This window comes from Camelus bactrianus, chromosome 3 (genome assembly GCF_048773025.1).
Source record: "Camelus bactrianus isolate YW-2024 breed Bactrian camel chromosome 3, ASM4877302v1, whole genome shotgun sequence".
In the NCBI taxonomy this organism is placed as follows: domain Eukaryota; kingdom Metazoa; phylum Chordata; class Mammalia; order Artiodactyla; family Camelidae; genus Camelus; species Camelus bactrianus.
Window position 1 is genome coordinate 87,444,531 of NC_133541.1, and position 25,775 is coordinate 87,470,305.

The window sequence follows — 25,775 nt, forward strand, 5'->3', positions numbered from 1 at the left end:
TTTCTTTTCTCTTTTCTTATGGTTTGATGACTAGAGAAGATCCTTTAACATTTGTTGTAAAGCTGGTTTGGTGGTGCTGAAATCTTTTAGCTTTTGTTAATCTGTGAAGCTTTTGATTTCTCCATCAAGCCTGAACGAGAGCCTTGCTGGATAAAGTATTCTTGGTTGTAAGTTTTCCCCTTGCATTGCTTTAAATATATCATGCCACTTCCTTCTGGCCTGTAGAGTTTCTGCTGAAAAATTAGCTGATAACCTTATGAGAGTTCCCTTGTTATGTAATTTTAATATTTTCTCTTTATCCTTAATTGTTGTCAATTTGAGGACTATGTGCCTTGGTGTGTTCCTCTCTGGACTGACCTGTGTGGAACTCTCTGTGCTACCCGGACTTGGATGACTGTTCCCTTTCCCAAGTTAGGGAAGTTTTCAGTGGTCATCTCTCCAAAAATTTTCTCAAGTCCTTTCCTCTCTCTCTTCTCTTTCTGGGATTCCTATAATGTGAATATTAGTGTTCTTCATGTTGTCCTAGGGTTCTCTTAAACTATCCTCATTTCTTTTCATTCTTTTTTTCTTTTTCCTGTTCTGAAGTAGTGATTTCCAGTAATCTGTTTTCTAGCTTACTGTTCCATTCTTCTGCCTCATTTAGTCTATCCTTGGTTCCTTCTAGTGTGTTATTCATTTCATGATTTTCTTCTTCAATTCTGAGTATTCTTTATATTTTCCAACTGTTTGCTAAAAACTTTGCTCTGTGCATCTATACTCCTCTTGAGTTCTCTGAACATCTTGGCCATCATTACTTTAAACTCTCTCAGATAAATTGCCTACCTCCTCATCACCAATTTCTTCTTCTGAGATTTTATCTTGTGCCTTGGCCTGGGAGATATTCCTTTGCTGCCTTATATCATCTATCTTTCTATGTGTTTGTAGATTTCTTCCACACACTTTGGGATTATTGTTTTCTTATTTCTACTATCTGCCTCTGGTGGATGAGTCTGGACTAGAGGCTTATGCAGGTTTCCTGGCAGGAGAAACCAGTGCCTGCCCACTGCTGGGTGAAGCTTGGTCCTGGACCTCTGGTGGTAAGGGCTGTGTCTAGAGGCCTTTGAGGCTTAGGAAGTCTGATGATGGGTGTGCCTGTGTTCCCACCCTGTAGGTTGTTTGGCCTGAGGCTTCCCTACAGGCTGTTGGGTGGGGCTAGGTCTTGGTGCTAATGATCCAATCAATCTATCAGCCTCCAGGAAAGCTCACATAGATTAACACCCCCAGAATGTCTGCCACCAGCTTTTATGTCCCCTTAGTGAGCTGCAGCCATCCCCCATGACCTCAGGAAACTCTCCAAATCCAGCAGGCAGGTCTGGCCCAGGTTCCTATGAAATCACTGCCTCTGCCCTTGAACCTGGTGCACGTGACTTTCCATGTACACTTCTCAAACAAATGGAGTCTCTGTTTTCCCCATTCCTATGAGGCCCCCAGAGCCAAGCACCCCTTGGCCTTCAAAACCAGATGTCATGGGGTCTCCTTCTCTTCCCAATGCTGGGACCAGAGCTGGGGAGCCTGATGTGGTGCTTAGAGCTCTCACTCTTGTGGGAGGGCCTCTGCGACTTAACAAATCTTCAGCTTGTGGGTCACCCACCCGAGGGGCATGGGGCCCAATTATATCGTGAGCACGCCCCTCCTACCATCCTGCTGTGGTTCCCTCTTCATGTTTCCAGTTGCAGAAGATCTTTTTTGCTAGGTCCCAGTCTTTTTTTGATGATTGTTTAGCATTCAGTTGCAGTTTTGCTGTAGTCATGAGGAGAGGTAAGCTTGTGGTCCTACCACTCTGCCATCTTGACCAGAAATCTCGTAAATGGAGTATTTTAATGAGCAGAATTTTAGGGACTAATGTTGTACCATCCTATCATAAGTGCCACAAGCTAAGCTAAGTCCCTCTCTATGTGCCTCCCCTTTCCACCTCTGAATTATCTAATCCGTATTTGAAGCGTGGCCCATTTTTTGACCATACTTTAAGGCAATCTGATATAATCTATTACTCCTAGAGTTTGTTTCACTTTAAAGTCACACTCTTAAAGGTTCTTTCATAGTTTTTGTAATTAGCTTTTGTTTCTCAAGTACATCATAGACTTAAGAGCAAGAACAATTTCCTGTAGTTCTGTACCACGATGAGCTAGCACTTGATTCTGTTAAGCCTACACTTTGTAGATAAGCTAGTTTGGACCTTTCATGTTGCTAGAAAATAGATATGCTTGAGTCACCTCAGCTGAAAGGTATTTACAGTAAGGATACACAGGAAAGTAAGAAAGACAAGAAATAATTTCAACTGTTACATATCCAGGTGCCCTGAGATTACAATGCTGTTCAGAAAATAGGATATTGTTTAAAATATATTTTATCTTCAGTGATTGTGTAATGCCATTGGCCTCAGCAGCCAACATTTGTTGCCTTGATCTTTGGGTGACTCTATCTCTGTCTGATTCAGACATTTCCAATAAAACTTCTCTTTATGCCTCTCCTCTTTGTAACTTGTGCATAGTTTTCCAGCCTGGGAGATTGTTTGCTTCTCTATGTATTTTGGCCTCTAACCCTTCCAAACACTATCCATTCTCAAAATAAAGGTGATGATTATTTTAATCATCTTCATGGGTTTCCATCTACATCTTTGGCTACTCCTTTGTAGACTCATTTTTCAGATCCCAAATCTTCCTGGTCATTGAATATTGTGGCTTCATGAATATCATTCCTGGTCTCTCTCATTTTCTGCTATTTTGTCCATTATGTGTTTTCATTCAGCAATGCTTTTGCCTTTGACTATTACCTATACCCCTGTGATTTCACCTGCTTAACTACTTCTACTCCTTCAGGTATCAACTCAAATGTCACTTTCTCTAAGAAGTAACATTCCACCAGTCCTCCCTTTCACTATGACTATGTCCTCCCTATAATCTTCCGTGACAAGGACACATTTTGACATATTTGTAGCTCACCTATTTCTCTTACTAAAGTGTAAGATTCATGAGGGTTGAGCCTGTCTCTAATTGGGCTAAGCGCTGTGTTAGTTACCAGCTCCCTGAAGAGCATTTGGCACTTAGCAGGATCTCAAAAATCAATGAAATATTGAATAAATCAATCTCTAATTTCGATTTTTCCCCAATCAGCAGAGTTCTGGTGCTAAACAATGTCACAGGCAGGCCCCCATGTCTGATCTATCAGTAATGATTGGGGAAGCAGAGTTACATGGAACAAAACAAAGAATCTTCTCCATCTATTTTCTTTGGAAAGGGTTTTGGGGAGTGGTAGATCTGCAGACTCTTCCTGATACACTGTATCATCTGTATTCAGAACTTAATTTTGTCCAGTTTTCTCATAGGATTGAGTCAGCAATCAAAAGTGTGGTATATATTCATCATTGCGACTCCCATTAATATACCCTGGGAGATTAATGTATGTCAATGATTCACTATACCTTATAAATGTTTACTGACAAGATATACCAGGATAAATGTCATGGAAAAAACACACAAGAGAGTACTATTTTACATATGCTTTGATTTCAGAATTTACAGTTGCTTAGACAAAGATGTGTTTATTTCATTTAAAGATGCTAGACTGGGGTAGGTATGGCAATAGTCTAAGATTAAATAATCTTTTCTTCCTTAGAGCTACACATAATCTTTTCCCAGATCACTGGGTGTAGTACTATTTATTTTCACTAAAATAATTATTTAAAGTTTTTATTAGCTTTATTTTAAACTCTATCAGCATTTGTGAACTGATTACAATAAAAACTGTTTAATAATAAGTTAATTCCTATAACCAACTCATAGTTGATAATTAGGAAGAGCCCTTTCTCTTGCACTGGTATGCTCTGTTATTCATTTAACTTTCATTTTTAAGGTCATTTTTTCCCCATAAATTCTCTGGAGTCACTTAGTTAAATATATTGCATTACATAAATAAATAGTTCAAACCCAAATGCAACCAATCAATTTTATAGAAGTCAGTAACATTACTCCCAGGATTATTAAAAAAAAAAAGATTGTTGACAAATCTAAAGCAATACATACTATACTTCGCAGGGGTGATAATAAAGGGCTAAAGATAATTATTATTTTTGGTTTTTATACAAAAGGAATAATGATTTTATTAATGACATTATTAAACATGAAACATAATTTTATATAAAATAAAAATTTTAAATAACCAAAAACCACCACCCAGATATTACAATGAAGTAATTTGATGAGCAATGATATATATAGATAAAAGGATATATAAATAGAGCAATCAAGATTTATGAAAACTATATATTAATTCTAAAAGCATGAAAAAAATTTAACTGAAAAGTGAAAAATAAACATGAATTAATTCCTGAAACACAAGTACATGATTCAAGGAAAAAGAGTGTCAAAAATCTAAAGAGATTAGAGTTCATTTTAAAAGTCAAATTCTTAAACTTCAGACAATATTTATCCTGACCTGCTATGAAAGATGTTGACATTTGGACATTAGCACATTAAAATTTCCCTATCATTCTTCCTTCCTTACCTCCTGGATTTTAGTAGTTCTGAATACTGCAATGCCAAGGTTTATAACATTACAGTGTATGCTATAATCATATCACCATAGTTTTTAAAATCTGGATTCCATATTTCTCTACTTCTATATATCCATTTCATTATTCTTAAGTTCTTTATTTTTTCAATTTTTTTTGGTATCCATTGGAATGTCTATTTTATATGTATTCAGTCAAGGTCTATCAGGGACGGAGAGTAAGTCCAGGTGTTTCAAATAGAGTGCTATTTGATGGAGGGAGTTAGGGGTTTCCTAGACAGTTGAAAGGGCTGGAGCAGTGCAAATCAGGAAAAATGATATTCAGGAAATCAGGAAGGACAAAAACCTCAGGAAGCCATCACAATGACCTCAGTGGCCAATAGCACCCAAATGAGTGCTCTGCAGGGGGATGCCTAGAAACTGCTATGTGCCAAAACCCACGTTTGCTTGCTACCAGCACCAAGCTATGATGGCTTCTTCATCTTGTCTGTCTTCTGAATCTTGTTCAAGTTCCTCTCACTGGCAGAATCCCATCTGGAACTCTGCCAACTGGCATTGGAGAAAATGGTATTCGCCTGTCACCTTGCAATACAGTGACGGGGTGAGGGGGTGGGGGTGGACAAAGGGACAAAATGATGCCTGCTTGCCAAAAATCTGGACAATACCCTTGACTGGCTGTAATTCTAGAGGCATGTATTCTTTCCCATAGAAATATTCTCTTATGACTGCTGGCACTGAGTGTTGTTAGGGAGCTTACTTAATTTCTTCCTACTACCCTACTGTCTTCTCTTTTTAAATGCAGATATCAAGACTTTTTCTTGTGTTTTTGAAGTTCAAGAGTCATTCTGAGGCTTGCTATCTGTGACAAATTCTACTGTTATTGCCAAGCGTCCACTAATTTTCCTGTAAAAAGAGTGTTTTCCCAATCCCTTATCATGGTTGGCTAGGTGACTGGCATAGACCAATGGAACGTGAAGAGAAATGACATGGCAGCGTGGAGATTAAACATGTCTGATAGTCTGAAGGTATTACCTGTAAGAATTTACAGTGGATATTTCAGTCTTGCAGTATTTCTATTCCTAAATATCTATTCTAAGGCTATGCTCAACCATGAGCACAGAGGGGTACACAAGTACGTAGTGCAGTGCTGTTCATTTGTAACTATGAAACACTGGGAATAAGTATTTATTAACAGGGTAACTATTAAATGAATTGTGGGAACATTCAGAATCCAGACTACTGGGCTATAGGTCTATATTCACTACCTTTTAAAGATCTTCAAACTTTTGTTAAAGTAAAAAAGCAAGTTGCAGGTTAAATTATGTAGTAAAATTCCATGTGTGTGAAACACCTAATTTATGTATTTTATACCTATATAAAAGATATATCTTTATATCTATGCCCAGGAAAAGGTAGAAGACTACATTTAAAAATGCTAAATAAGATTACTCCTGGGGTGATGACTGTTTTGGATGCTGAGAGATGGAGTAGGAAGACATTTTACTCCATGAACTTTTGAATTTTTAGTTATTATTACAATGGTAATGTATTCATATGTTATTATGTAATAAACCAAAACCTAAATGGAAATCTTATTGTTTAACAGATAACCCTTAACCATTGCTTTAACAGGTGATGCGGAAAGAGAATTGGAATCAAAGAGGCAAAGGGAAACCATCACTTACTGAGTAGCTGTGTGCCTACTGTTATGTCAAGGTTTCTGCTTAGACATGTTCACAGCAGTGTCTAGGATAAGATAGTATAACGTCCATGTTAGAGATGAGAAAACTGAGATTCAACAATCTTTAGGGACTTAATCCAATAATCACACTACTACCAAATGCCAGAGTCAAGATCAAGACCCAAGATCTGTCTAATGCCTGTATAAGTTTAATTTATTTTCTAACAACTGTGGTAAGCCATGATGTTAGGGAAGGAGTGATAAATGTAATGGGTAGCAGGCCTAGGATTTCCAAATCATTCTCACTTCCTCTTGTTTCAGTAGTACCTTAAATGCTTCTCCTGTCTCTTTGCACTTCTGTAAGCTTTTGTACACTAGTTTTTCCTCTTCCTGGATCTTCCATACTGCTTATTTTTCTTGACTAGATTCCTGCACCTAAATATTCTTTAAGTTATGCGTTATTTACTAAGAGTTATTTTCTGTATATTGTCTGGATCCAGCAGAAATTAGACCTCTTTATGTGACCTAGCTTATAATGCATGAATCAAGAGAATTTGACACTTTAATAACAGATATCCTTCTAGATGATTATAAATGTTATTAAAAAATTATCAGTAGGAAGATTAGTTAATCCAGATAGTATCCCAACAGAATTTTAAGAAGTTTTTCTATCTAATTTTAACTGCTTTATTAACTTGGGTCATCTAACCAAAATAATTCTTCCTCTATGTTCTCTGCAAGTTATTATTGAGAAAGAGATGACAAGAGTTCATAACTTTCTTGTTATCTGCTCTAAATGACCTCATGAAATTATGAGAATGCCAACTAATGATGCTAAACTATATTGAAAATATAAATGGAAGCATCCTAGTCTATTTTATAATTACTGGGAAATGGCTTCTGGTAATTTACATGAAGGCTTTACTGGTTCTCCTTAGTTACCAGAGTACACTGACCACCATAATGATTTTTTAATCTCAGAAACAAGTAAGAACAAAGGCCTTGCTACTGGTGTGCAATAGAAAGGACAATAAAGAAATGGCAACATTTGGGATGGAATCTCTAAAGTTCCATCTCTGTCTTTAAGGAATAACACCATCTAGGTTGTGGAATTCTTCACTTCAGGAAAGAAATATTGGAGCAGATACAGGACTAATGGTTCCCCTGGGAACTAAGCAATGACTAAGCATGTCAACCACGACTGCCGCAGTCTGACTAGAACTCAAACTTTTTATTGTGCTTCTCCCCACCGAACCCCCTGAAGCTTCCTGTTGACTCCAGTTTCTTCTACCAGGGAATGGCCATGACTTGCAATTTTGTCATCCAAAGCTGCTGTATCACATTAGAGACTGACCTCTCTTTGGCTTACAAGCCCCTAAGTCCTAGTCACAGAGAAGGGGATCTAACTGTGTTTGCCTCAACTGTTTCATGCTACACAGGGAGACAGAATTAATAGTCAAATTAATCTCTGGGCTAAGGGTGAGGGAGGGACAGATTAAGAGTCTGGAATTAACAGATACACATTACTATATATAAAATAAACAACAAGGACCTACTGTATAGTACAGGGAATGATACTCAATTTCTTATAGTGGAAAAGAATATGAAAAAAATACATATGTATGTATATGTATAACTGAACTGTTTTGCTAATACACCTGAAATGAATATTGTAAACTGACTACACTTCAATTAAAGATAAGAATTAAAAATAAATTTAAAAAATTAGTCTTTGGACATGACACAGTCATCAGTGAAAAGCTATCTTTGAGTACTCTGAGTACACTTACAACTAAAACATTCTCATTATCTGAGCACTGGAACTGTTTACGTTTTCACTGAGAAAAAACCTGCAGAAACATTTTGAAGGAAAATCACTGATACACAGGCTGTCACCTATTTTACCCTTTTCAACCCAATTCCTAGGTTAGATAATAAGTGACAGAACATCAAAGAAAACCACAATCATGAACTAAATATACAACTATCTATGAAATTCAATGAAAGTCATATAGAATTTTCAAATTATGGCACTGAAAAGGATTTTAGAAATTATGTGATTCAATCGCTTATTTTACAGATGGGGAGGCAGTGTGCCAGAAGATGAAGCAAAGTGTACAAGGCCAAACCAGAAAATTAGAAGCAAACTGAAACGTGATTTAGTTACCTGCTTCCTAATCTAATTCTATTCCTAAATTGCATAATGAATTACCAAAAAAAAGTGTGATGACTTTGGGCACTTTAAACTTGAAGGAGTATAATATTTTTATAATAAGTATGTTGTGCTGAATGGGTGCAATAATTGATGCTATATCAATACAATGTGCTTTTTTTCACATATAAAATATTGTAGGGGTCCTTGGACATTTATGTTGTAAATTTGTACAGGTTTATACAGTCATCCCTCGGTATTCATGGGAGATTGGTTCCAGGATCCCTGAGGATACTCAAGTCCCTTATGCACAACAGCACAGCATTCCAAATAACCCATGCGTACTTTAAATCATCTCTAGATTACTTATAATACCTAATACAATTTAAATGTCATGTAAAAAGTTGCCCAAGGAAGGTAAATTCAAATTTTGCCTTTTGGAACTTTCTGGAATTTTTTTCCCAAGTATTTTGAATCCACAGTTGGTTAAATCCATGAATGTAGAATCCACAGATACGAAGGGGTGACTGTAATTTCATATCTTGTCTAAGACTTTGGCACCATCTGATATTCCATATATGTGCAGTTCTTAGTATTAAAATCACAATCTCATATTGCTTCATTTGAACTTCTCAGCTTTAAAATTTTACATTAGCATATATTTTTTCCATTCTGCAAAAACTGAAATTGAGTCCCACAAAAGTTAAACAATTGAATCTAGGATCCACATCTTCACACTTTTCCTTCTACCTTGATAATCAGGTATAAGTTATATCAGTGCCATAAAGGGGCATAAAGATTGAAAAAGAAAAAACTTTGATAGGCCAAAATATCATTTTAGCTCTTCTTTTTTTTTCCCCTGTATTTTCACTTTTCCCTCTCAGATAGTTGAGAAATCAAAGTAGTCATGGGAGACAGACCGCAGCAATCACTGATGTTTCTGTTGTCTAAGAACTCAGTTTTTCAAAGGACCATTAACTGTTAAATTGAAAATGTTCTTTGGTGTTTAACTTTTGACAATACCCTTTTTTTTTTTTAAACCAGGAAGGATATATTGTGGTTATTTGAAGGACATTAAATGGGTAAGATTTCCATAATGAATGCCTTGATATCTACAGTTGTCAATATTTTGACATTTGTTAAGACTCTTTCACTAAAATTAGAGATTTCTGTCATTTTTAAATAATACTATGTTACATGAAATTTGCTTATAGTCTTGAGAAACTGGTCTTTTCAAACAAAGAAACAAACAAACAAAATACTGATGAAGAGTAGGAATACTGTAGGCTAAAACTTGAATGCAAGAGAAGTAAACATCATGTGTAATTTCTGAGGCTACCTGACCACCTAACAGCTCTTTATGAGCCAAGATTGAATGTAATGCCCAATGAAAAGTGATTTTAACAAGATTTAATTTTTAAGCTATACATAATAACCAAATAAAAAAAGCAAATATTATACAACATAAAATTTGGTGTATATCATTGGGTTAAAAGAATTGGATTAAGAATTCAGTGCATGACAAAGGAGTGATCTTTATATTCTATGTGAAATACCACTGTAAAGAATCAAAAGACCTAATTTTATTATACTATTAACCTTAAAATAATTACTAATATTAATTTTTATGTTAATCAGTGGTCAAATTAGCTGAGAGTAAATATTTTATTCTTTGTACGGTAATACTCCACATTATTTAAATTCTGATTTTCATATATTTGCCATGATTTAGGGATGGTATCTCTCCCCACTATCTCATCGACTGGTGAGACAAGTGTAATTTGTTCCTAGACTTGATGCAAATTGACATGTTCCTTGATAGCTTAAATGATTAAAGACAGAACATCCTTCTTGATCTTTCTCATAAAACCAAGTTGTGTATGATGGCTACAATCTTGTCAAGCATAAAGACTTGGAAATAACTCTAACAACAGGAGGACTAAGGCAATAGCCAAAATGATATTTGGTAGAAATGTGGTAATATGATTTATCCATTAAAGGGCCACCTGAGTAAGTGTTAATAATTTTGTGTTAATTTTTTGATGTACAGTTTTGATCAGTTAGAAAACTCCAGTAGCCATTTCCAGTTCCTTAAAATAATAAAGAGTTGAAAGAACTGTCTTTTATAATCTGCTCAACTCATTACTGAGAAAATTTAAAGACATATTAAAATTGGTTTCACTTAAAAAATCCTGTTTTCAAATGAAAGGCTGATTGAAATAACTGACATTAAGTGCTGTGTTGAGAAGCAAACCAGTGACTTCTTAATTGACATTAAACAGGAAAAGTTTGTGAAGTGATATTAACATTTATATTAAATTAATAAAAAATAGTCTGGAGTATGAGAAAAGATCTTTCCCATGAGTGAGAATTTCCATTAATAGAGTTGATATTAAATAATCTTGATAATAGTAGACAGGGGGAAGTGATGTCTGGCTGCCGGGAAATGAGAGAACAATCTGAGCAGAGAAGAAAGTGCTGGGAATAGCATCAGCTCCAAGACAGGTGACTTGATTTTCACTGGTGAAGTGGCTGAAGAACTAGCAAGAACTGCTGGGAAAGAAAGAAAAATCCAAAGTCTGTTCAAGTCCAGAGGCAATTTTTTTTTATACACCACATTTTCCAAATACTGATTGTCATCCTGTTTTTCAAAAAACTAGTTTATAGAACAGTTCCTTCAGTCAGAAATGGAAAGGGGATATTTTCAAAAAGCATGATTTAATAGATCCATCTTAATGACGAGTCAGTCTTGTGATATTTGTTCCTCAGGCTCTCCTTATGCGCATCAGACTGAAATATAGTCTCAGACGTTACTGACTGTGGTATTTAATTACTGAACTATGTACTTAATCTATATTTACAGAGTCATTCCATCCACTAAGGTGGTATTACCTCAATGAAGAGAAAAAAGTAGGGAGGACTATGTTTAACCAACGATTATCTAAACGCTTGCTATGGTCTTACTAGGGACAGTATGTCTAAATGTTTTGCCAATCAAATACAGTTATGCTTTGAATTGCTATTAACAGCATCAGGATTATCATTTGATAGAAATGATAGAAAAATAGATCATTCCAATGACTGATAGTTTTAGCACACTGCTTATTTCCAAAGATAGAAGCTTCCAAATGCCAGATACTCATTTTGATAGGGCTCAGCTAATCAGATACGTCTCCCTTAATTTTACTTCTGGAGCAAATGACACAAATAATCCTGGACAGGAGAGAACTGTTTTGGTGGTGCTGGCAAAGTCGTCAACCCCCATTTCCCAGGATGGTGGTACCGGTGGAGCAAGCTGTGGCGTGCAGCATCTTGTCACTGGCACGAATGGAACAAGCTCTAGAGAACTGTGCCCAGTGGTAGTGGTCTTGGTGTTCTCACTGCACTGAGTCAATGGCATGTTTGGGCTGTAGCTCTGGCTGTATGGTTTCCCTCGCTTCTGAGCCAGGTTGTGCAGTACTCCCAGCAAGTCTGTGATCTACATATTAAAGTTGCAATAATTTCCTTTTCTCTTGAATAAGCCTAAATTAGTCTCTGTGGGGTGCAAATAAGAACCTTACTAATGTGAGCAACTTGCATTTAATTATATGGGAATATAATATATACTGGATATTTAATAAATATATGTTGAGTGAATCAAAAATGTGAGTAAGACTCTCGATTCTCAGATATAAATTTTTACCTTATCTTGACCCCAGTGTCACTGCTAATAAATGAAATGTCTTGAGGAAATGTATAAGCTGTTCTTGAAATACCTTTACCAATGACAGGCAGCTTGAGTATACTCAGTGAGAATGGCATGGACAGCTGTAGTAATGCTCCTGTAAGTAGCTACCACTTTGGAACTCTTCTGATCTGTATGCAAGGTCATGTGTGCAAAAGCAAATTTAGGGGTAATAAGAATCTCTTACTTTTCATGGAGTAGTACATTGTTATAAGTGATTTTAGTAGCTCTGCTTAAAAAAAATGCCTACCCTAAAACTTTATCAAAAACATACACAATGAAGAGGAATTATCTATTAGCAATGACATACATATAAAAGAGTATCATTTGTCCTTTTCCTTGTGTTTGCATTGTTACAAGAAACCTGTCACTCAAATTACCATCTCATATTACATATTGACTATTATATTTTCTGCTTCAAGTACAATTTTTCCCAATCTGGCCATTTCATCCTCTTTATCTACTTCCTGTTATTAAAACAAAAATAAAACACTGCCGTTTCTATGGGTGTTCCCCTGTTACTTTTAGTTACTAAATGGAAAGGACTTCGTCTTCTGAGTTTTTCTACTGTTTCCTCACAGGGCATGCAATGACTAACAGAGATGCTAATAACCATTTTTAGAACATGTTTGCTCATTACGAATGCATCTCTTTCATTCTGAAGAAATACCATTTCATTATGCCATCAAGTAACCAATCAGAAAACTGGACAGTACAGAGATTGTCATCGAAGAACTTAGAATAAACTTGGGAAGCTAGTAGCTGATGGTACAATAATTAGAGTATTTCAAATTAGTGCTGTAGGTTTTAACTACAGGCTTAAAAAAAAGAAGTTCAAGGAATATTAGAGCAATCAGGAGTTGACAGCAATAGAGCGGAAACTCTAGTATGTGAAGCTCCTTAATAGGTGTGGATGGTGGTTGGGGGGAGAGGTGGGAGGATGTTGAGAGGTGAGGATGTTTGGCTGTTTGAAAATTTCAATATAGTACTGCTCTTGTGCTTCTCCCCATACTGGGCAAAAGGAACGTCTTAACTGGGCTGGTTTCTCCAACTATAAAATTAGGACAAAAAGTTATTGGGATTTCAGATTTCATCTGGCTCCAATCCATTTGCTATACAGAGGGCTCTAGAAATTGGACAGTTTTTAAATGTTCACTCAGTTCTGCATAGTATTACTTATTCATAGGCTAATTTTACAGAAGAAAAGGGAACTGAAGAAAATATCTGAAATTCCAGGAAGCACTGCAGATCTTCCAGGTGCCCATGATTAAAATGAACTCAGTACAGAGCTCTGTGATGTTAAATGCCAACTAAACAGAGCTGCAATTGTGAGTTGGTTTGATTTGACAGCTAGGGGCTTATTTTCCAGTCATTTCCTATTGGAAAGGTCAGCCAATCACAATAATTAGGAATTCTTTTGTATTAGCCTTGTTCAGCTTGGGAAGACCAGTAATTAGTTACAACTTCAAAGGTACAGGTTTTACCTAGAGACTATCAATCTTAACCCAGAATTATTATAAAATAAAAAAAATAATAATTTTCAGGGCTTGAGTCCTACGCATGCTTAACCTCACTTATTCTATGGAAACTGATTTTACATTAATGTTTCTGATATTCACTGTTAACAAAAAAAGTCCCTGAAAACCAGACAATCTACAAGGGATTAATCATGTTAAATACATGAACACTCAGATGACAATACTTGTGAAAGCACAAGCATTTCAGATGCTGTTTTGCAAAAGGTACAGTGAATCTTACATCAGTATCAGTCTAAATGACAGCAATGCTTCATTAAAAGCAATTTTCTGCTGAGTTTACATGTACATCTGTTTAGCAAAAACAGAAACTGCAAGATTTTTGTTTCTTTGCGGAGGAAAAAAAAAAGCCAGGTGTTGGGAAACCTGAGTCATTACATCGTTATGTACTGAGGGTGGATAAAGGGGGCAAGGCAGCCTTCAGGAACTCCTCACAGGCAATTCAGGGCCTCTGCTCCTGCTGCCTCCTCATTTGGGAGACCCAACCTCTCTCAACTTGTGTTTCCCTGCTCTGTTTTATCACCATGTGACATACTGCATGTTTTCTTTAATTAATATGTCTCTCAAACAGAAGTTGGAGGTGTTTGTTTTGCTCACTGTTTAATGCCCAAACCTAGAGGGGCTTGGCACAGAGTAGGAACACAAAAAATATTTACCGAATGAGAGAGGAGGAAGCAGCTGCTAATTTTCCCTTCAAGAGCTGACTTAAAATATATTCAAGTCTCTATTTTATCTACATATATTGGGAATGGAAGTGTGAATGTACAGGCAGTTGGGATTGTTCACAGTATTCATCTATAGCCACTGGAATCAGGGGAAGTTGATTGTCTTCCTGAGATAACAACTGTGGGTGACATCCCTTAATTATTCCATTCTAGTACAGAATACACATCTATTCATACAAGCAACTATATGCCAATAAAATGGACAACCTAGAAGAAATGGACAAATTCTTAGAAAGGTACAATCTTCTAAGACTGAACCAGGAAGAAATAGAAAATATGAACAGAACAATTACCAGTACTGAAATTGAATCAATAATTAAAAAATTCCCAACAAACAGAAGTCCAAGACCAGGTGGCTTCACAGGTGAATTGTACCATACATTTAGAGGAGAGTTAACACTTATCCTTCTGAAACTATTCAAAAAAGGAAAAAAAATGGAGAGGAAGGAACACTTTTGAACTCATTCTATGAGTCCACCACCCTGCTACCAAAACCAGACAAAGGTATCACACAAAAAAAAGAAAATTATAGGCCAATATCATTTATGAACACAGATGCAAAAATCCTCAACAAAATAGTAGCAAATTGACTACAACAATACATTAAAAAGATCATACACCATGGTCAAGTGGAGTCATCCCAGGGATGTAAGAATTTTCCAATATCTGCGAATCAATCAATGGGATACACCACATTAACAAACTGAAGAATAAAAACCATTATGATCATTTCACAAGATGCAGATAAAGCTTTTGATAAAACTCAACATCAATTTATAATAAAAACTTCAGAAAGTGGGCACAGAGAGAACAAACTTCAAAAGAGTAGAGGCCATATATGACAAACCCACAGCTAACATTATACTCAATGGTGAAAAGCTGAAAGCATTTCCTGTGAGAGCAGGAATAAGACATGGATGCCCACTCTTGCCACTTTAATTCAACATAGTTTTGAAGTCCTAGCCACAGCAGTCAGAGAAGAAAAAGAAATAAAAGGAAAACAAATTGGAAAAGAAGTAAAACTCACTTTTTTGCAGATGACATGATACTATATGTACAAAATCCTAAAGATGCTACCAGAAAACTACTAGAGCTCATGAATTTGGTAAAGTTGCATGATACAAAATTAATATATAGAAATCTGTTGAATTTCTATACACTAACAACAAAATATCAGAAAGAGAAATTAAGGAAACACTGCCATTTACCACTGTATCAAAAGGAGTAAAATACCTAGGAGATAATGCTTTTCTGAAACGTTCCCTATAACCAACTGAGCGAGGCAGGGCTTCTTGACAGCATAGCTAAATGTTTCTTTAGCCTTCAAGTGTTTTCCCTGAAAACTCCCCATTCTGCAAACCACTAGATAACTAACATTCCTGAAAAGTGCATCACCACTACATTCTCCACTTATCAATTTTGTTTTGCTCTGAAGAGTCTCCCACTGGAATCTATCATCTTCTTTACTGATGATCTCAAATTATGCAAATACAGAGGAATACCTGTACTCTGCCATTTAATATAAGGGACTTGAGTATCTGAGGACTGTGTTCCCTTGCTGGGGGTAGAACCAGTCCCCCTGTAGATAATGAGAGACAACTATTTTAAAGTTATCTCCTTAGATGGTTTGTACACTTGAGGATCTTTCATTTATAAACTCCCATAGTATGTGTTTAACAGGTTTTGACTTTTTTATTTCCCCAAAATAACAATCATTGTCTTTTATATACATGGGTGTACTTTAACAGTTTCTCAGCTATATTTGGCTCTAATGCAGGGTAAAATCTCTTTATATAGAATATATTTTAATATATTCCCATTAGTTTTTAATTTTTCATAAGTATCTATAATTTTTAAAAATATTTTAATGGTTAATAAATCTGAAATTGTTGGCAGCCTTAGTTGATTCTACTTTATAGACCACAACATTATTTGAGAAAGTATTTTATACATAGGTCCTGAACTAGAGAAAAGGAAATTCTCCTTAATGAGGGGTATTAATTTAGATATTCTTATTTCTATTTTTTGTGCTGAAATATGAAAATATTTCAAAGGTACTTTGAATAAGGATATTACTACAATAAGGATATCACTACAATTTTTGAAGGTTTCTCCAAATTTAGACGACGTAAAATCACAGGCCTTCTTAATTATTCCATTCTAGTACAGAATATACATTTATTCAATTGAAATGGATCAAAATGGTCTTCCTAATATTGTATTACAATAGGGAAAATTTGGAAGGGGGACTAGATTTTTAAAAAACATCAATGTCATAAAACATAAAAGCTGTGAAACTCTTCCAGATAAAAGGAAGCTAAAGAAACATGACCATCGACAACAAAATCCACTATGTCACTCTAGAGAGTGAATCCTGTATTGGGTGAGGAAAATGCTCTAAAAAAAAATATTAGATCAACTGACAAAGTTAGAACATGACAGTAGATTAGTAAATTGATAATTACTATAGCTATGCAAGAGAATATCCCTAACCTTAGGAGATATACACTATACTATTTAGGGCCCTTACAGAAATATCTTACCCCCAAATGCTTCAAAACAAAACAGAGGAAAAGGAGAGAGAAAGGGGAGTAAGAGAATGAAGCCAATGAACAAAATGTTGATAATAAATGAATTCGCGGAAGGGGCATATTGGTGTTCCTTGTAAGAATTTTATTTTAGTAATTTTTCGTAAGTTTGAAATTATTTCCAAATTAGAAGTTTAAAAATTATGTTACTACAATAAAGATACTCCAAAACCTAATGATACCATTTAAAATTTGGATCTTAAATTTGGATTGCTTGAGCTTTTGTTATATCCATTTTCAGTTTCTCTTTAGCTTTCCTCTAGATAATTTTCAATTTTGATTGTCTTTCTGATTTAGTTATGTGCTAAATGTTGAGGAATCTATTCACTGGCTGTGCCTCTCACATGCTTTTGGATGTGGCCACAACAGAAGTTAAACTGGAAGTCATCAAATCCATCGTGCCTTGTTTTAAAGCAGCTCTTCATAATGATAAAGTGGCAAATCATGGACGAATGCTACACCTGATGACAAAACTATTACAAACAAGGACTGTCTCAAATAAACTGGATGTAGGGACACTGTAAGTAACAGGGAGGCTCCTGTGAAAGCCATGTGGATAGAACTAGAGAGAAGTGATTCCTTGAACAAGGACGATGGTCAAACAATCCCATATATTTCACTACAGATGATGAAGGCAGAGAAGGAATGAAAGGTCAAAACAGCAAGACTGAGTTGTCCCACTACAGAAAAAGAGTTTCAAAATAGAGTCATGCAATTTAGACAGTTGAGGGTCAGTAGAGATTAATATTTGAAATATCTGCTGGCAGCTGATACGTATTCTTTTTTAGCAGTAGTAAAAATATTATGGTACACTGTCAGAAACAGACGAAAGATGACAATTTATAGTTTGTTGCTACCACTGGTGTAATTCCTGCATATTTCTATCTCAGTGACATTGTTTCTCATTTCTTCTTTTCTTGTGAAGTTGTACAAGCTAAATAAGCTGTCAGATGTCAAATGTTGAAAAGTCTCCATTTCTTTTTCTGGAGACATGAAAGATTACTTAGAATATGCTCTCAATTGTATATTATAAAATAGTAGGGCCTTGCCCTCAATTATACAATGGTTAAAGTAGTGCCTTACAGAATGTTCATTCCTAGTCAAGGAAGGGGATTTTAGGATACTTGTATCCTACGTAGTAGGAACAGTCTTCCTGCCTAGGATAATGTCAACTGTCTAACTAATAGATAATTGTGAAACATACCAGAAAGGTTGTCTATTTCTATTCTGTAGTCTCAGAAAAAGGAGCATTAGTGCCTTTCCCTCCTCCTTCCTCCTGCTACAGGTGTCTTTTAGGTGTTTAACTATAACTATACTGATTTCAGTAAGTCAGCCTGCTCTACGGATGAGTAATAATCCAGGAGCCTTACTTTATTAGAAATGGGTTTATTTCTAATGCATTCTACTTTTGAGGAATTCTAAATGTAAGATTGATTTTACATATTAAATTCAAAACTGTTTCTGTAACTAATTTCTAACCATCTGTCCATAGCTATCTTTTGGCAGTTAATAGAAAACGTCCAATTATTCTGCCATTATATAAACTTGCAGACATTTTAAAGATAGATACATCTTGTGCTATTTTTTTTTCCTTTTCTACAGAAGAATTCTCAGACCATTAGTTGCCTATCTCGCTCCACTGAAAAAATATCTTTTTTCCCCCGCAGAAAGACAAAGATGAAGAAAACTTCCTGCTTTCTGGGTTTTTCTTTTAACTCCAGGAATCTCTTTGAGGGATTTTACCTCAAATTGATCCAGACCCTTGAACAATTTTATTGGCTCTCCTCTCCCTAATGAGTTAAAATATTACCAGCAGACCAAGCATACACTTAGGTATCACTTCGCTGCCTTGGTCCTGTGTCCACGGTGAGTACTCCATCACCTTTGCTGAGCGGGTAACTCGTGGGCTGCTGGACTTCGGACAGCCCTGTAGCTTGTGAGTGTCACCTAACCGGGCCCTTCTGCATGCATTTCTCCTTTATGTACTGCAATAATCCCCTGAAGATGTCACTGCTCCCATTAAATAAACGTGCCTTCCCTTTCTTTTTTCCACTCTACTCTGAAGTTTAAAGCAATTAAGTAACTGCCCAACACCATGTAATCCAAGATTCAATAGGAGCTCTGTGGACTCCACAACTTCTTCCCTTTCCATTAGTTGTGCTTTTTAAATCCTGAGTCATTTTCCTGAATGAAGTCATATGAGGCTAAAAGAGATGAAGGTGGCATTTAACAGTAAACAATGTGTAGTCTGAGTTAAATTTACAACATTTACTAACTCTAAATCAATGAATGAGAATAATGAAGCTTCTTTGATGATGAGCACAATTTTTGAGTTTGCAGTTACAAACATCATTTCTAATGTATCATTTCCACATATAAAATTCATCTCCTTATGATTTGCATAAGTACCTGCAGGTAATGTTTCTAATAAATCACCTTTTACTCTGAGGATACTCTTCAATTAAACTGATTCAGTAGCTTCCAAGTGGAGTAGTAGGACTATTTAGTTTCAAAGTTCCATCATTAAGACTAAAGTGCTCACATTTTTTGTTCTTGAGAGCTGTGATGGGTTACAAGTGTTCTGTAATCAGACTGCTTGTCTTCACATATTAACTCTTTTAAGGGTTCGATCTTGGGCAAAAAGTTACTTAAACTTATTGAAACTCAGTTTATCAGTAAAATAAGCACTGTGTTATGGCTCTACAGACAATGGCTATTACTTTTAGATATAAAATAATGAAATATATTACAAAATATAAGCTCTCCAATGTAAGTAATTATAAAAGTATCTACAGTATCATCATGACTAAATATTGACACATTCTTGTGATCGCCAGTGAACTGCTATGTTAGGATGAAACTGTTCCCCAAGCAAATTTATCTAAACCTCCTAGGACATTATTTGAGTGGCATTAGAAATTAAAGTAGGATATTTGACATCCAATTTTATAAACACATTCACTGAAATGAAATTTCAAAAGGGCCAGTCCTGAGCTAATAATCATTCAATAAATAACACATTTACAAGTCCAAATATGTTCCCAGTATGGTAGATGAGGCTTTCATTCCAAAGTGAGTTAAAATCAAAGTGTAAGTCAACTCATATGTCAATATATATTATGTGATAAACTGTGCTTTTTACAATCTTCATATGGGTTAATATATAACTGTTATAGAGAGGTTTAAATCAAGTGCTTTCTGGAACATCTTGAACACCTGGAGAATACAGTTTGAAAATTTCTGACTATAATATACCTTGCAGCGAGTTTTCCTTTCAAGACTGACATGTGCTGTTTTTTCTTTTTGTCACCAATAGGTTACATCTACTTGGTTTAACTGGATACATCACCAAACCTCTTTTAAGTATTTCCTTATGGCAAAAACAGGGATATTAATAGCTTATCTGAATTTTAAATTATATTTTTCATGTATTTAGCATTTCCCTATAACATGGTTAAGTATTCATTAAATGATACATGTTATTACTGCAACTGTTTACTTTTTCTAATATTAGATATGTTTTTGTGTTTTGAAGTGGGCAAATTAGAAACATTATTCTAAGAAAATTAGAAAGGTCTCCAACCACTCTATTGCCTGACCAGGAAGAAATATAATCCATTTTACTAACTTAGAACTGAACTTATACAAGTTAAGAGAGCCAATTGTGGGAAACTGGCTTTAATTATATGTATGCAAGATGGTTTTATAATTCAGAATATTGCCCATGTGGGAAAATTTGGTAGGTGAAAAGAATAAGAACTTTAATGACATGATTGCTTTTTATGTGACCACAGATTTAACTAATTTAAAATGTTTGGCTTATGGTGGATTAAAGGAATAGAAGTGCCTGGTCTGAGTCTAAGTCAATTTTGCTACAATGGGAAAGCATCAGGGCAACAGACTCCAAAGAGAAATATAAACTCCTCCAAGAAGTTTATTTTTATCTGTTATGTAAGTTCACTTTTACAGGTAACAGAATATTCTTTCTCTTATGAACACTGTTATTTTAAATATTTCAAGAGCACCACAGGAATGCTCAATGCCAGAGCCCAAAAATAACAAGTAGTCCTAACTACGAAATCTAAAACATAATACAATTACAACATACTTTCATAAAATCGGTTTGTACAAAAATACATATTAAAATAGATGATTTGTCTCTTCATTCAAGAGGATCTTGCTCAGCTGGAACTAAACTTACTTCAGAAACACACACAGAAATTTCAGATAAACTACAAATATATGGGCACAGAAATTAAACAGAATACACTTCATAAGTGTTTAAAGGGCTGAGAATATTTTGAAGAGTGGCTCTGTATATTTTTAATTATATACTGTGTCACTGCCTTTTCAAATTTGAGTAAATTACAGTTTGGAAACCATAATTACACTGGCTCATGTTTGATGGTTATGCTTTGTAGTACTGAGCCAATATTAATAAAGTTTTCCTAAATTTATATCTCATTCCCTGTATGTCATGTTACTGCTTATGTGCTTTGGATAATTGTACTCATCTCTGGTGTTTATTATGTGGATGGAGACCACTCCTGTAGTCCCAGAGCTTTCATCCATCTTTCAGTATTCAGACCATGGTTTAAAATTCCCTTTTCCTTCCCCTTTTGGCCAATACTTTTTCTTTAACTGAGTGATACTTTCACCTTTGTGTCTACCATCCTTCCTATCTGTCAAAACCAGATTGCATTTTGCTGCAGAAGAAAGATGTGTTCAATAAAACTTTGCCAAGAAGATAGTTATTGATAAGTCTTTGAAAGAAAGCTGTATTGCTATGTACCACTGGGGACTGGAGTAGTGAGACTTAAATTGCTCGTGGTACCAAGCAAAAGCAAACTGGTTTCTTTGCAACTTAAAAATGTGAAATAAAGTCGTCTTTATGTCTTTCTCACATTTAAGGAAAGAGTTGTGAGTAAAGAAATGGTCCTCGGAGGTAGCCTAAAGAATTCGGCTATCACTATGGAAAAAGCTATCCATAGGTTCATTGAAATATTTCATGGTGATAGTCTTAAGAATGTAATTAGATTTAGAGCTAACATGGTAAAATACTTTATAGTCAATTTTTAAGCCTTTAACAAATTCCTGTAAAGATATCTTTGAAAATACCAACACATATTTAAAATACTTATAAAGACCACAGTGGCTCTCTATGAAATGTTCCATTTTAGGAGTGTTTCATTTGTTGCCTTTCACCAACTTGGACATGGATTGAGATCTAAGGACTTGTACAAGTCTTGGATTTATGTAAAGGAAAGTGAGTGACTTGTAAATACAGTATGAACTATTACTAAAAGTCCATTAAAAACATACAGACATATATGAGTTATATACAAAGGAGTCTTCAGAGAGGGGGAAACTGAAAAGGCAAGGATGTGTCTAGTGGGAAATGTGAATTTCAAAATGTGCTTTTGCAAAGAGCAGTTATACAAATTCTCTTTTGGTAGCCTAGCCTGAGATATAAAAATGGTTTTGCTTAGGTTTTCTTGAACAGCTTTCTTGTTAAGGATGAAAAACATTCTTCGCATTGTACACTTCTTCATAATCCCTAACTAAAGAATTGTCACCTCAAATTAGAGTATGTTTAGTGTAAGCCAATCTAAAACTGCTTATTTTCAACATTGCAAATTTGCTTTTCTTTTTCACTCTGCCCTTCTCTCCTAAACAAAGTTCTTGTGTTAACGGTATGATGCATCTGTGATTCTTCACATTATTTTCATCTATACTGTCATCAATAAAGAAACTTTTTGGAGATTCTACCTATCTTCACTTTTTTTGTCCCCTGTGTTATATACATGGGAAGTTACAAGTGCAAATAGTCATACCCTGAAGGAGTTTACCCTCTAATGGGGTAGAGCTATGTTCTTAAATGCTACTCTTGCCTCCAGATTCCTCAACCTCTCTTACCACCTTCTAAAATGTCACCAGCCACACAAATGCAAATTTCCAGGTAACCTGGCAAAGTGATATATATTTATAAATCTCTCTTCAACCCCCTTTCCAAATCCACATCCACTGTCAGAGAACTGAAGCCTTATTGGCTTAAAGTGCTTGCAGATAACCTCTGTCCAGTCTCTGAATGACATCTAAGCTGTGCAAACACATGGACAAACTCTAAGTCAAACTTTAATAAAAATTGAAACTTGAATTGACATATTACTGACCACACAGTGCATGTGAGATAAAGCCCACGGGTTTCAACCAAGCAAGTTACTAAACAGACAAATAAAAGACACAGACAACCAGCAACAATAAGAGCTTTGGAGAATTCAGAATCGATAATTGGTACTATGCATTATCTAAAATGTACAGTTTTCCACAAAAATATAACCTATGCAAAGGATTAAAAAAAGTATGACTTGGGAAAAATCCTAACAAACAAGAGAAGATAACTCTGTCCAAAGATGATGGACTTAGCAGATAAAAATTTCAAAGTGGCTAATGTAAATAATGTGCAAAGAACTCTTAAGAAATCATGTTTAAAGAATTAAAGGAGAGCATGATCACAGTTAATCAACAAATGAGAATCTCAATAAGAAGACAGAAATTTAAACAAATGGAAACTGACATTGGCAAGTGCAATTAATAAAATTAAGAGTAAAGTAGAGAGGCTCAACAGCAGATGGGAGATGGATGAAAAGAGAATCTAAACTAGAAGATAAATACAAATGTTTCAATTTGAAGAACAGAGAGAGAAAAGACTGAAGAAAAATGAACAGTCTCAAAGACATGTGGGACCACATTGAATGTATCAATATATGTGTAGTTAGAGACTAGAGGGAGAGGAAAGGGACAGAAAAAAGTATATTTGAAGAAATAATGCTTAACTTCCCAAATTAGATGAAAAAAAAATTATCTGCATATCCAGTAAGTTCAACAAACCCAAAGTAGGAGAAGTCAAAGAAATCTACACCTAAGCACATTATAGTGTTGAAAGTAAAAGACAAAAAAATCTTAAAAGCAGCAAGAGAAAATCAATCTATCCCATACAATAGAGCACCAATAAAATTAATGACTGACTACTTAAGTGAAAAGGTGGAAGCCAGAAGAAAGTGTAATCACATATTCTAAGTACTGAAAGAAAAAAGCTGTTATCAAGAACTCTATACACTGACTATACCTCAATAAAAAAAAATTATCTGTATTTGGAAGGACAAGCAAACAAACAAAAAAGAATTCTATACAGCAATACTATCTTTCAAAAATGAAGGCAAAATAAAGACAATTTCATTTAGAGAACATTGAATCAATTGTCCACAGAGCCACAATAAGTGATGTCCGAGAGAAGTTCTGAAGGAAGTGAGCTACTTGTATATCTGGCATATCAGAATCCCAGGTCATGGGAACTGCAAATTCAAAGTCCCCAAGGAAGGGCTGTGTTCACTTTATTTGAGCAACAGTAAAGGGACTAGTATGCTTGGAGCAGAATGAATGGAAGAGTAGAAGGTAATCAAATCAGAGAGATAATGGTTAGTCAGATCATATAGGGCATTTTTGGTTATAAAAATATGACTTTTACGATGAGAAATAATGAAGGGATATTTGAAAGTTCTGAGGTGGCAGGGGGGAGATTTGACCTGAACTAACTAATGTTTCAACAGAATTTCTGAACACTATGTTATAAACAGTTTGAGGAAGAACAGGGTTAAAGGATGGAGACCAATTAGGAATATAGTACTTCAATCCAGGCAACATTTAATGATGTCTTAAACTATATGGTAAGGAGTGGAGATGAAAAATGATTGGATTCCTGATATGGTTTAAATGTAGAGCCAGACAGGATGCGTTGATACTGTGGTTGTGGGTTGTGAGAGAGAAAAGTAGGTCAAGGAAGAGTGAAGATTTTTGCTGGAGTATTTAGAAAGATTAAGATGTGAGATTATGGGAGGAATCATTATGGAGAGGAATATCAAGAGCTACATTTTGGACATTCCATCAGGGAAATGCAAACCACAATCACAATGAGACATTGCCTCACACCTGGTAGAATAGCTATCATAGAAAAGACAAGAAAAAACACATGTAGGCAAAGATGAGGAGAAAAGGACATACTTGTGCACTGCTGGTGGGAAATGGAAAGTGGTACACTACTGAGGAACACAGTATGGAGGTTCCTCAAAAAAATTAAAAATAAAACTATCATATGATCCAGCAATTCCACTTCTGGGTATTTAACTGAAGAAAATGAAAACACTACTTCCAAAAGATTTATACACTCCCATGTTCATGTATCATTATGCACAATAGCCAAGATTTGGAAACAACGTAAGTGTCCATGGATAGGTAAATGGATGAGAGAGAGGTGGTATATACAGAGAATGGAAATACTATTAAATCATAAAGAAAGAATGAAATCTTGCCATTTAGGATAGTATGGATAGATTTTGAAGCCATTATTGCTAAGTGAAATACATTAGACAGAGAAAGACAAATATATAATATATATGGTATGATCTCACTTGCTTACACATGGAATCCAAAAACAAACAAAAAACAAGCTCATAGATACAGAGAACATGTGATGGTTGTTTGAGGAGAGGGGTTGGGGTAGGAAATATGGGTGAAGGGGGTCAAAAGGTACAAACTTTCGGATACAAAGAAGTCATGGGGATGAAATGTAGCACATGGTGACAATAGTCAATGCTGTATTGCATATGTGAAAGTTGCTAAAAGAATAGATCTTAAAAGTCCTCATCAGAAGGAGAAAAATTTTGTAACTCTTTAATGTGACAGATGTTAATTAGGCTTATTGTGATCATTTTTCAAGGTAGAGAAATATTGAATCATTATGCTGTACACCTGAAATTGATATG

At 35.3% G+C, this 25,775-nt stretch overlaps 1 long non-coding RNA gene across 1 annotated transcript in view; it reads left to right on the forward strand.

Annotated features, from left to right (window-relative positions):
• The window catches only part of LOC141577075 (uncharacterized), a 34,983-nt gene extending 12,376 nt beyond the window's left edge, over nt 1-22,607 (forward strand). The window contains exons 3-4 of the long non-coding RNA XR_012505613.1: nt 17,251-17,473; nt 18,621-22,607. This is a non-coding gene — a long non-coding RNA (uncharacterized LOC141577075). The remainder of the gene's footprint in view (nt 1-17,250; nt 17,474-18,620) is intronic.
• Nucleotides 22,608-25,775: the final 3,168 nt, after the last annotated feature.